Source organism: Centroberyx gerrardi, chromosome 14, assembly GCF_048128805.1.
Source record: "Centroberyx gerrardi isolate f3 chromosome 14, fCenGer3.hap1.cur.20231027, whole genome shotgun sequence".
Classification (NCBI taxonomy): domain Eukaryota; kingdom Metazoa; phylum Chordata; class Actinopteri; order Beryciformes; family Berycidae; genus Centroberyx; species Centroberyx gerrardi.
Window position 1 is genome coordinate 25341480 of NC_136010.1, and position 13867 is coordinate 25355346.

Genomic DNA, 13867 nt, shown 5'->3' on the forward strand with positions numbered 1-13867 from the left:
CACATATGGGAATTTAGGAAAACAGAATGCAGTGCTGTCAGACGCTCAATGTCACATTATGTCCTCAGTAAATGGAGTAGATCAGGAACCTGCCTCCCTTTCCTGGGCCTTAAAATGAGTCCCAAGTATTGCTTTGATTGTAGTGTTTCATTGCAGTACGTACGCGAGGAAATGAAAGAAAGATAGAAAGACGGAAGGAAGGAAGGAATTGAAAAGTTGTCCGCCAAACCACTGGAATCATCCCTGACATTATGTGGGTGTAAGTATGCGCTCTGATCAGCTGTTGGATCCACCTCACCATGACTAAGGAGAAATTCAGCCGACCACATCGAATGACCGCAGCTGCTGCTTAGTCATCCAGGTACTGAGCATGAGAACGTGGGAACACGGCGTTTGTTGTGACCGCTGTGACGTATGTTTCCTGTGTTGACATGTTATAGCCATTGTAATGGCTATTTTAGATTTCTTACATCAGTCAAAAGCAAACAAAATTGAACAGAATAGTGACTAGACAGAAAAAAATGCAGTGTATTGTATCTGTACTCTGTATTCCTATTGTATCTGCACTCTTACCCACAGTGTGTAGTGTGAATGTCAATACATCTCTCTACTAATTAAAAGCATGCTGAGCAGGATTTGAGATCAGCCTTGAAATACCATAAACACATCCAAAAATTATCCTACTCAATCATTATGGCCCATTGGTAGTCTGTGACAGTGTGTGTGTTTGCAGAGACTCTGCCTTCTGCCTGAATTTTCTTATTTCTGAATATTCGGGATGTTTCTGGGCATTGACCTTTTAACAGCAGGTGTGTCCGCCTGCAACCAAAACCACTGCTGAATCCTTTTATATCTAAAAGCCACGCTGGCTAAGGTAGCAGTCTGAACTCTGATACAGAATAACTGCAGTTCTGGTCGGAGCTAGTGTGTGTCGTGAGCTGGCAGCTAGCTACCGTTGTTAGCGTAACTTCATTGTAGTGGAAAAGCTGATACCTAGCTAGCTAAGCTAACTGGCAGCTACCTGTCCAACAGAAAACAGCCAACTCCATGTCGCTCTTCATCCCCATCCTCTCCAATACTCGCCAACGGGTGAAAGCCAACCCCACATTCACTCTCATTTTGGAACGAGGCTTGTCTGCTTGGTTGCGTTTTTTTTAATGTTCTGGCAACCGTGTTCAGCGGGCGTGCGCTTTGCGTCTTGTTTAGCTAGGGAGGAGGGTCAACTTTGAAAGTTGTGCTTGCAATACACAACAGGCAAAATTATACTCAGTATGCCTTTAAAGACTGTGATTTTTGTTGATGAACTAAGTTGCTTACAGAGGAAGGAAGGAAAGAAGGAAGGAAGGAGCCTTAGAAATTAATCATTCATTCCCTCCTGATCCTTCCTTGCTTCCTCCCTCCTGTCCTTTCCTTCCTTCCTCGCCTGCTCCATCTCTTTCTTCATCCCTCTTTCCTCCAATCATTCTTATAGGGCCAATGTGACAAGCTAAAAAAAAGAAAAAGAAAAAACAGTGAAACCTGTATCAGTGCTTGCTTTTGCCTCATTGATCCAACACAAACTGTCGGTGCAGTAGCTGAGCACAGCGACCGTTTAGCTCGGCGGTGACTGACACACACCTGCCAGGAGTGAAGCCAGGTCAGTGAGATCTGCTCAGCTCAAAGTCAAAGGAGAGGAGAAGCAGCGCAGTATGCAAAGCAGTGGGCTGACGGCTCATTCATCCCCCTCAGGCGACTCACCTTGGAGACAAGCTCTCCTCCCTCTCACTCTCTTTGGCCTCGCTTTTTCTTTCTTAGCATTTCTATACAACTCTCTCTCTCTCTCTCTCTCTCTTCCAAGTATTCAGTGTTTCCCCCTGGACCTGTATTCTCGTTAGGGTGGAAAAGCCTCTGAAACAGCATTCAGACCATCATGTCCGATGGCTACGTTCACACTGCAAGTCTTAGTGCTCAATTCGGATTTATTGCTCAGATACGATTTTTTTGTTTGGCTGTTCACATTATTTTTTAAATGTGGCCAATATCAGATTCCAGTATGAACTGGTCACGGTCCTGAACTGACCCGCATGCGCAAAAGAACAATAACAAAGACGTCACACGCAGCACGCTGTCGTACGGAAGTAAACATGGAGGCCACTGAAGTCAGCGTTTCATTTATAAGTTGATGTGCAGTGGAAGCCAGCGAATTCGTGAGCAGATGACAACGAGGACGAGGATGAGGAGAAAGAGAGCCAAATTTTTAATTCTGGCTTTTTGTGGAGCAATGGCTGCTACTTCTGAACGGAGGTGTGTGTGGATGCGGAGTCAGAGCCAGGAGTGGCGGGATCGTGACATGAATGGCTTCACTGAAACAGATTTCATCCAAAATTTCACCCCAAATACTTATGAGGTCTAACACCTCACTGTCCCTCCACTGACTACCTCCATCGCAGCTGTCTTCCATGTTTGTATTCGCCGAGTGACTCCCGCCAGCGCAGAATTGTGACGAATGTCGATCTAGAGTGATGTAAAAGTCGCATGAATTCCGATATGACAGTTCAGACTGAGGTTGCATTGCAAAAAATCAGACCTGTATCTGATTTAGGACCACATATGAAAGTGGCCCAAATCAGAATTGAAAAGAGCAGATTCCATGTGATTTGTGCTGTTCACACTGTTATGAAAAAAACAGATCTGAGTCACATATGAGCAAAAAAATCTGATTTGGGCCACTTTTGCCTGCAGTCTGAATGTAGAACTCTCCATTGAAACCCAAGATAATGAAATTCTTTTAGGGTTAGCAGCTCTTGAAGGCAGGGTGTGTCACTTTCAGTTTTTCTCTCTCTCACTCTCTCTCAGTTCAGTTTCTTTATTGACTTGACTGTTCATCAGAAACAATACTGGCAAGGCAGCGTACAAAATATACATTTTCAAGAAAATAACAACATAGGAACAGTTTATACATTCAAACAATGTTGACATGATTCATTATTTAGTTTGAAAACGTGCTTTAAAATAGTACTTAATTTATAATGATGTAAAAATTGAGATCATGTAGTGATCAAATCATTCAAAAGCTAAGGGCAAGTCAGACATTGTAGTAAACCTTGAATGTGTTTTTCTCCCTCTCTCTCCTCTGTTCTTTTCTTGTGTGACTCACCCATTCTGTCTCCCTCTCCATTGTCTCTTTGTCATCCTCTTACTCTTCTCTCCTTTAAATTTCTATCAACTTGTCTCACCGCTCTCTCTCTACCTCTTTCATTGTTCTTTCCTTGTATCTCTCAACCAACTTCTTCCCTCTTCTATATTTCTACAGTTAAAGAGTGACTTACATTGAGTGCAACATTTGAATCAGCTTCAATTCCTATCACCAACAATTACAATCTACCAAAACCAAGTGTAAAGGTCAAAAAGTGTGTTTACAATATTCCTGTGACCAAAGAACAATCCTGTAAGAGCATGCTGGGAAGTGCTGGGAAAAGAAATAGAATGAGAGCTAAACAGAGAGGTAGAAGGCATATTTAGAGCAATTACAAAGAGTAGAGAGTGGAAATCAATCATTTTTCTTCCTCTCTCTCCCTCTGTCTCTCTCCCTCTCTGCCGATACGTTCTGCTTCATTAAAATCCCCTTCAGCTGTCTGAGTCGGTGGGCGGAGGGCCAGAGAGGCCAGGCGGTCATGAGGTTTGTACTGGAGTGTGACGGCCAGACCCATGCTAAAGACTTTTAAAGTATTTTACACATAATGTTTGTGGGGAAACATAATTCAAGGTTTCACATTAAAGAAGTGAAAGCTAGCTTAAAGCTAGTACCTAGCTGCTTGCCAGCTGTGAGCGTCTTGACAAATAATGTAGTAAAATCAACTGCTACAACTTAGCTAACGTTACTGCTCACATACACTTATAAAGGCCTGCTACTACACCCACTTACAATAAAGAAGTCCAACAACCAACATGCAAAACCTAAATCAAACAAGACTAGACAAGACTTACCTTTATCAGGAAATCAGGGAACTGGAAATTAATCTTATACTAGCTAGCCAAACGCTTCCACACGCAAGTAAAATTGAGACATGAAATGGAAAAAGCAACCTTCCAAAGCAACTGCAGTGAAAACTAGCGTCTCATCAGCTGGTCTATAAAGGTTACTATCACAGACCTTTTCAGACATGGCAGTTCAACAAGTCCCTAATGAAAATCCTACAGGCTCCTGGACGCACCAGTACCAATGTGCAAGTTAGTTAAATATCTTTTTTGTACATGTGGGCTTATGCACCCTTTCAAATCAGCTATTTTTCCTTAATTTGGATACAGTAGAGGTGGGGGACTCAAGTCACCTGACTCGAGTCAGACTCGAGTCTCAAATTCGACTACTTGAGACTCGCTTGACAAGACTTGACTTTGACTTGGAATTCATTACTTTGGACTTGACTTAGTCCTGTTAGGGGCCGATCACACCGAGAAGCGTCGCCACAGGCGCAGCACGTCGACCGCTGTCGGGCAAAACAGCTTGGTGCGCCTGTGGAGCAGGGCTGCGTGTGCGACCAGATTAAAGACCGCTAATATCAGCTTTTCATGTGTGTTTGCCAGTGTCCCACCGTTCCCACCACATCAAACCGCATCAAAACAGGAAGGAAAGCCCGCCTTCTGCTTGATTTGATTGGCTGCCTGGCCCAAATGTGACATTGACGAGTGGTGCGACTCCGCGCCTTGCGCTGAAAAGTTGAGAATATTTTAACTTTTATGCGCACCTAAAAACTGCCAGAAAAACGCGATGTGCGTCGCAAGAGAAGAGAGCGCGCCAGGCGCGCTGTACCATAGGAAAACAATGGTTTTGGTGGCGACACGTTTCTAGCGACGCTTCTCGGTGTGATCGCTCCCTTACACACTCTATGTAAGCAGCACACACAAAAATGCAAAGGGCAACGCAAGGGGCATTTCTCGAGTTCTAGCAAAATGTGTAGTACAAAATTTGAAACACGACGCTAAAGTCTGCTGCAATCACATGTTTCAGTTGACTTGGCTTGCTTGACTTTTAACAGGGACTTGACTTGCTTGATTCTGTAACTGTAACTTGGGTCTTGACTCGAGACTTGAAGGTTAAGACTTTAGACTTGTATATAAGTGTGACACACTCCAACCTCTGCAGTAACCTGCAAAATCAAGGTAAAAACAAAAAGTTCCTCATTTCTGACAATATATTTCCATATATTTCTGATTTTATGGGTTTTCAGGCCTCAACACAATAAAAAGTAGAACATTTGAAAGGGTGTGTAGACTTTTGGTATCCACTGTGTAAGAAGGGGGAACAGTTACATTTGAATGTAAAGCAACTTGTTGGAACACATGACAGAGCTTGAGAGATTTAATGGTGTTGTGGAGGAGGTGCATGGGGTGACTAAAGGAGAACAGGGAAAACAGGCTTAGACATTTTTTCTCTCTGTCAGTCATTCATTCATATGTGATATCCTGGAGTATTGCTCTAAGCCTGCTGTTGTTCTGTGAAGCCTTGAATGAATGAATTATGCCAAAGATGAATCGCGGCCTGGATAAGCAAAGATCCTGCTGTAGAAATCACAATACATATTTCTTCTCAACTGACACTGTCATTTTCAGTAGATCTACATGGTGCTACCTCTTGTTTGGGAAGATAAAACAGGTCAATTTCATCTTCCTTGTAGCTTCAAAGAATCAATCATTCTTGTTTTTGAGCTGGTGTCCCTTGGAGGCTTATCAACAAATCCTTCTCTCAGGTGAAAACCTTGTATCTCCAAAGAGTAAACTTGGAGTAAACTCAGCAATTAAGGAAGAAAAAAAAGAATGTTTGCAGGTTGTTGTTTTTTTGCATCAGACTGACCCATTAAGCAGTATAAGGGGATAGATTTATAAAGGGACCCTTCTAAAGTAGCATCATGATGCATTCACTGACCTAACACTAAAACTTTATAAAGAGTAAACTTTCTAAACAGGTTATGTAAGTTGTCACACATTTATTCATCAAACGTGGCAAACCGGTCCACTGTGAACCTGTTGCTGCGAGGTGGGGGGCGTGTTCTGGCTGGCTGATAACCACCAATCTTTTTATTTAAAGGTGTGGCATACTAGTAGGCCTAATGTTGAGCTCCAAAATAACTTATTTTTGGGCAGAAAAATGTAAAAAAAAAAAAAAAAAGTAAAAGAGTAGAACAGGAGGAAGCAAAAGCTTTGCTGCATGTCTTGTTAGCTCATATTGTGTCTAGCTAGATACATGGATGATGATGCTAGCTACTAGGGTCGGGATCAGCTCGTTGTTACTTGTAGGTCTATATTAAACTGCTACAGAACAGTGACAATGTAGCTATGATAAAAATTAAGATAGTTGTTCATGGATAAGCCATATCTTGTTGACCTGCTGTGTTGTGTGTGAGCAGCCTCTCAGGAGCACTGATGAAATATTTGGCGATGGAGCCAAACAGCCCCAACAAGCTGCAGTGATCAACACTAAAGCTACTGGTGAGTTTAAGCTACCTGCTCTTGCTATAGGAAAAAACAAACACGTAATCCGTGATAAGCTGCGACCAGTTTGACGCTTGCTAAATTGACTCACTTGAGATTTGAACACCGGTTTCTGGCATGGCAAACCTAGTGTATGCTTTACCAACCGAGTTAAACTGAAAGTGACGTGGCAGGCCGGCTTATAGCATATAGCTGTGTCCTGCGGTGGCACATGCATTGTAAAGTGTTGTGAAATATTGGGACCAACCGACAGAGTGCCTAATACTAGCTGCTTGTCACAGCTAACCAAATTAAAATTTGCACACCTTATATTTCATTTTAAATTTGAACACATTATATTTAATTTTATGATAGTTGTTCTGGTCAGCTCCCAGTGTGAATGTGTGAAACTGTGAAGCAGGGAGTTTCTGGAAAAGAACATGGAGCTCTGTGGCTTTACCTGGATAAATAAAGGTAAGCTAAAAAATAATAACACAAGCACCACTACTACAGATGAAAAAAATCATAATGAATACAAAGTAAAAATAGCACAATAATACAACTGCAGTTCTGCTGCTTTCACATTACAGTAGCTAAACATGGACACCCGGCTTACAATGTGTTGAGCAGGAGGCTTAATGTGAACACTGGCTCCTTCATGTGTTTATGTAATGATTCACATCCCCTGAGGGAAAACCATGATCACCAGAGTCTATCCTTAACAGCCACTGCAAAGACACACAGTCATCGTGTGTGTGTGTGTGTGCAGGCGTGTATTTAGGTCCATCATTGTGTGTGTGTGTGTGTGTGTGTGCATGTTTGTGTGCCAACACGCCTGTAGAGAATTATCTATCATTGTGCAACATTACACAAAGCATCACTGTAACTGGCAGGGCAGAAATCCTCGCCTCCAGTCTGAACCCCTTTAAAAACCATTACGTATGCGTTAGCGGTAATTAAGGCTCCATTGGCACTTTAACACTGGCACTTTTTAATGTGTTTCTGATTCAGCCAAGTGTTATTTACAGTTTCTCTCTGTTGCTTTTCCACTTATTCATGCGTTGCCACCTCAAAATGAATGATTAAATGCAAGTGGAGTTGATGCCCTTGAGGTATTTTCTAATTCAAAGATTTAAAGAGTGTCCAAATGTTCGAGTTCATGGGCAAAGTGAAACTTGGGTGGTGGGATGCAGGACAAAAATACTTCAACTGGACATTGACTACCTAGCGATTTGACAAAGTGTAATAAAAATGATAATAACAGGAAGAAGGTGAAAGTGCACTTGTCTTCCCCTCTGGGCCAATCGCGAATATGTCACCTTGAAAAATGCATGAAAATAGGCCAGAATTGATCTGTGATCACGTTTGCATATGGGAGGGAATAAAAACAAGAATAGTAAAATATATAAAGAGGAGACAAAGATAGGAAACGCGTTCAAAACTAAGTTTTTGGGAAATTGCCCCGCAGATCAATTTACACATTAAGAGGTGAAACATAGACACCAAAATCATCCATGTGTCCCTGGTAGATCATTTGCTCCAGTGCTCCATGCTAACACTTTAGCATTGCTGTTAATTCCTGTGATATACCTTGAATTAAGCAAGTTATCTCACCATCACTCCTCAGATATAATTAAACGAAGTCATAGACAGATGAAAGAGAAAACCTTATCACTCTCAGGAACCCTTTTGGAGGAACAAAGAGAATTTTGTCGAGAGCCAATTTTGGCCCCAGGGCCATAGATTGGGAAGCCTAATTGAGGCAGTGACGCATGGGGAAGTAATTGAGGTAGGCCATAACGTAATGTAAAGCCTGAACCTGTTGCCAGAGGCCATTAATTGCCTTCAAATTTGGATTTCCAGGAAGAGAAAGGAGGGAGAATGAGAGAAAAATAATGAGCTTGTGCGCTGTTTCCAGAGAGAGCGAGATGGGGAGAAAAAGAGAGGGCGATGATATTGAAAAGTAAAAAACGAGAAGTCACTGCTATAGCCAGTTCTAGTCATAAGCGACAATTATATTTTATTGTGGGTCTTTTATTTTTTAAAAACCACCCAATTCATTTAGTTTCAGTTTTTCAATACTCTATAGGCCTATAGGGTGTTTGTGGAATTTAGTAAGCTTTGACTGGCAGTTTTATTGCCTGGATGGTGGGGAGCACATACATACAGTACATCTATTGCTCATCTGTATGTCTTATATTTTATAGCCTGTATAAATGTTTACAGTAGGCTAATTACTAATATATAACTCCCCTCCAGGGTCACTCGTGAAATATCTTGGGCAGTTTTCTGCAGCTGCAAGCCAAATTACATCCATCAACTCCATCTACCTCCTCCACACAGCCACATGCTGCAGCAGGTGAGTCAGTCAGTTGCATATTAGTGTTGTTTGATATCAAATTGATGTATGCTAGAGGAACATACACACATAGTACGACAGTAACTGTAACTTGCATATACATTTGGCTATGCGTACAGGCAAATGGACAAGTTATGCTATGTGTTGTTTTCTGAGAAGAATGCTCTCTCCTTATCCTCCTTCTTCATGCTGTCTGAGGATTTCTTCAAAAGACTCGCCCTCCTTCCTCTATTCCCAGCACCTATTGCACGCTCAGCCGTCCCGGTGCGGGATGCCTCTTTGACTTGGCCCACCCAAGCTTTCTTCCATTTTTTTTTCCTAATAAGGTTTTCTTGGAAGTTTTTCCATGTATGCATTGAGGGAGCCGGTAGGTTAGGCTATGTAGAATAGATAGGCTGTTGCTAAAATCTGTTTTTGTGTGTCTTGTGCTTTGTTCTACTTCCTTATGTTAGTCATACATCATTCTGTCCTATAGTTGATTGTTGATCAGTTAGATCTAGTTAGGCTCATTCTCTGTAAAGTCTCTGTAAAGTGTATGTTAGCATCACACTGTAATAAAATATCCTTGTCTTTTAGTTTGGTATTAAGTCTTAAATATATTTCATTTTTTGTTAAAACCATCAAAAAGAAAATCTGCCAATGGGTTGAGATAATAATTATCAAACATTATGTTGATAACAGCAGTGTGATTCACCTTTATTTCAAGTCACTTGTTTTCACTCAGGTTTCAGGAAAATTCTGGAAACTGGTGAAACTGCATTGGAAACATAATTTTTTTACTTTTTTCTTTACTTTTTTTTATCTTTTTTTTTTGTAAAGAAAAACAAGATTTTAAGACTCAATAACAGACCAAATTACTTTTTAGAGGATTCATTGTTTTGCAGTGCAGAGTGCCAAGTCAATTTATTATTGACAGTAGAGGAAGCCAAAAGTGTAAAAGTCCACATGGCTAACATAAACAGGCTTACAAAAATACAAGTGTGGACACTGAAAGCATTTTTTTTTTTTTTTGCCTTACTTCACCTCTTGGTATGTGTGTATCTATGAGGATCTAGAGTACAACTTAATAGTGTCCAAACAGTGGCAAAACAAGGATGATGTAATAGCAGTGTTAAGTTTCCCTGCAGGGAAATTCTTGGACATCATAGCACTGAGAACATAAACTCAGCACATGAAAACAGTGACAAACAGCAGCGTAACATAGAAACATCACACTGTCGTCATCATGGGATAAAAAAACAACAACATATAATCATCGTCATTTGGATCAAGACATACGTACAGACATCAAAATGTTAAGCAACATTTATCTACATTGACGTGTGTACATGAGAAGCTTCAACTTTGTGTTTATTTAAAGATGATCTTGATCTAAAGCTTGCCATGTACAGTATGCAGTACTGTCAATCATTTGGAGAAGAAGAGGGAAAAGATTGGTTTGATGAAAAAGAAAGATGAGATAAGAAAAATGAGGGGGTGGACAGCCAGAGAGAGAGAAAGAGAGAGAGTGGGAGAACGAGTTGCGTTCGGAAAAACAGGGAAATTGGAGCTCCGAGTCGGGGGTGGGGGGGTGGGAGTGCAGGCTGGGGTAGAAGGGTTAATTTTGGCTGCATGTACCTGCAGTGTCTAAGGTAGCCAAAAGCAACAATGAGAGCGAGGACCCTTAACCTCAACACACACACACACTCTCTTATGTAACTGGTGTGTGTCATGTGTGTGTGTGTGTTGCTGTGTGTGGCTCAGCTTGCATATGTGTGTGCATATTCCCGCACATGGGAGCTGCATCTATAAAAGCCATACATTAAGCCCCTCACACCCCGCACCCCACGCCACTTTTTACCACAAGTTATTTACGGCCGCAAAGGAGCTCTGCGGCTACATTATACTTATTTACACTCACTCCAACAGCACTTTAAGAAAAGAAGCCATGAATTAGAGGCGTGCACACACATACACACACACACACACACACACACACACACACACACACTTGTGGAAGGAACAGGAGAACGTTGTAAAAAGGAAAGCAGGGGAAACATAACACACTTCTGCGGAGCGCTCTCTCGCTCCGAGTTGCCCTCAGGTCTTGTGAATGTAAGGAATTCACAGCGAGGGGTGGAGGAAAAAGCTGTTCGCTAGCGCCGCGTCTACAGTGGTGCAGATGGGGACGTGCGCACACACACACACACACACACATACACGTTCACCCGACGGGAGGCTTTTGAACCAAACTCATACACAGCCACGTGCTCGTACACACTCATACACCCACGCAAACACAGACACAGCTGCACAAGTACACACACACCTAACACACAAGTATGCATCAACACACGCACCTCGGCGCAACAGGAGGCCTTTTAGGTAAACCCGTAATAGCTTTCATCATCTGGTTTCGTCTAGCATGTTCCAACACAAACTAACGTCTGTCAGGCCAAACGTCACTCTTACAATACAAGTACAAGTTTCTGTTCTGTTCAAAAACACTAAGTGACATATCAAGAGTTTATTCAAAAAATCATATATGCATGTAACTTTTGGGGGAAAAAATCCCAAAGTTCATCCTTCAAAATCTCATTATTTACCTAGTATCCTTTAAAAAGCACCAAATTTCTTTTAATTTGGGCAACCGTTTTGTAAAAGCGTCACTTTTTTTGAAATGGTGAATATTGCATTTTGAAATGAAATCATTCACATTTTCCGTTGTTGATCCTTCTAGGCATGAATTCATCCCCCAAATCCCCCACACCTTTATTTATGGATGTGCGTCCCCCCCCCCCACCCCCACCCCCCCAATTCCCTATCCCATGACCCCATTTGATGTTGTTTAAACTCTGTTTATCTAATTCTATTTTCAGGTGTCACCATCAGGGTCGCCACCGGTGAATCCCGGCTGTAAAAATATCCGTTTGTTGTTTTTCCTCTCTCCAGCTACATTAAAGAGGTAATACACCCTAAATCAGAATTCACATACATACATACAGAGAACCAGGAGTCCAATCTGTGATGTTACCACCAGATACTTAAACCTATAGGGCTTCTCGACTGACACTGACTTTACTGACTCAGTGGCAGTATAGTGGGTGATATTTACATGCCTCTGGCCATTACCTGTTTGCACTATGATGAGATCAATTGGATGCAAAACTTCAAACAAACATTCTGTGAGTCTACAAAGTCAACTTCCCATACATTCTCAATGGAGCAGCACCAAAAGATATCACCAAAACAAATCCGACTATTCTGTTTCTATGTGCAGCAGGAGACTTCTGTTGCTACAGCTACTGTGCTGTTGCTGACACTGACCTCTGACCTCCCTGTGGAGGGGAAAGAGTGAAGAGAATTTCCCTACAGGATCAATAAAGTATCACATTAGTCAATAAATCATAGGAATAGTATGCAAAATGCTTCTTTTTTTTTTGTTTTTAGGTGGATTTTCCCTTTAAGTCCCTGGCCTACTTGTTTCCATGAGTGCTGGCTTGTTTTCCCTGCTCAGAGTCCGAATGTGGTGGAAAAAAGAGTCAAAACACAAGCCTCTTTCATAGAACACCTTGGGATGTTTACTCTTCCTGTGTGTGTGTGTGTGTGTGTGTGTGTGTGTGTGTGTGTGTGTGTGTGTGTTCATGCATGTGTGGTGGTGGGTGAAGGTCTCGGTAGGCAGCATAAATATATATATATGGGTGGTAAAAGGAAGGGAGCATTTTACCTAATAAATGTCATCTGGTCGACTTTGTTACGTAACTCAAATGACCTCAGAGATTGTCAGTGCCTTTATCCCCACTGCATTGAAACAGACTGTATTCATGAACAGCTTCATTCTACATGGTGTCAGAAAAGCCTGGAATCACAGGGAAACTAACCAGCCAACTAAACGCGTGTCAAATCTGGGCAACAAGAAAAAAAACATGATGTTACTGTATGCCGATGACACTGAACGGTGAATTAGTGTATATTGTTGTGTCAATTTTCTTCTGCTGCTGCTTATAGAGAGCCTAAGTCCCTCCCCTTCCGCTGTCCCCCATGGGACCTTATTTCGGAAAAAATATGTACGGTAGTCAACGGCGAGAGACAAATAATTGTTTGATCCCGTTTGAATTGTGCCATGAATTACACATATGATGTTTTGTCAATTTAAAAGATAATTCAAGAAAGTCGCAGTTTGTCGTAAAACAGTAAAGTAACGTTTAGTTTTGTGTGAAACCGCTCAGTGAACTACATCTCTCGTCTCGCACAATATACGTCACCAACACCAACATGGAAGGAAACATAGGAAACACACAGGCATCGCGTTAACGTTAGCCCCCACTGTACTAAAACTATCCTAAACCAGTTTAAATCCATTCTTACTGTCTACCTTCCAGGTTGTGTATAATACTCCTGCTATCTGAGAGGGACTTAGCTTCAGCGGCTCTGGGTAGCTTGTGGAGAGAGGAAGTTACGTCACTTGCGCGACTTTTGGGTGTGTAGTCTTTCTAATTACGTATTTTCACAGTCTTATACTTCAACGGTTTTACGACAAACTGCGACTTTCTTGACTTGCAAAATTATCTTTTAAATTGACAAAACATCATATGTGTAATTCATGGCACAATTCAAATGGGATCAAACAATTATTTGTCTCTCGCCGTTGACTACTGTACATATTTTTTCTGAAATAAGGTCCCATGGGGGACAGTGGAAGGGGAGGGACTTAGGCTCTCTATAGTGAATTCTACTGATGTAACGTGCCATCTGGAGATTTTCTATTTCCCATTCAACGGATTCAGCAAAACACTGAGAGATAAAAAGAAGTGGAAACTCAGCAAAACGGCTTGCTGCAACACAATGTAACGCTCTGGCTCCAGATAATGCCCATGGGAAACTGCAGCATGAGGCTAATCAAACAGTTTGATGAGGACTGCCTCTCACTACTAATTTTCTTTCTCTCTCTCTCTCTCTCTCTCTCTCTCTCTCTCTCTCTCTCTCTCTCTTTCTGAAAACCTTGTAAAACCACTTTTTCATGTCTTTGCTTTAATTGAAGAATTACATGCTCCTCTATGGGTGGAGAACAAAATTCGACCA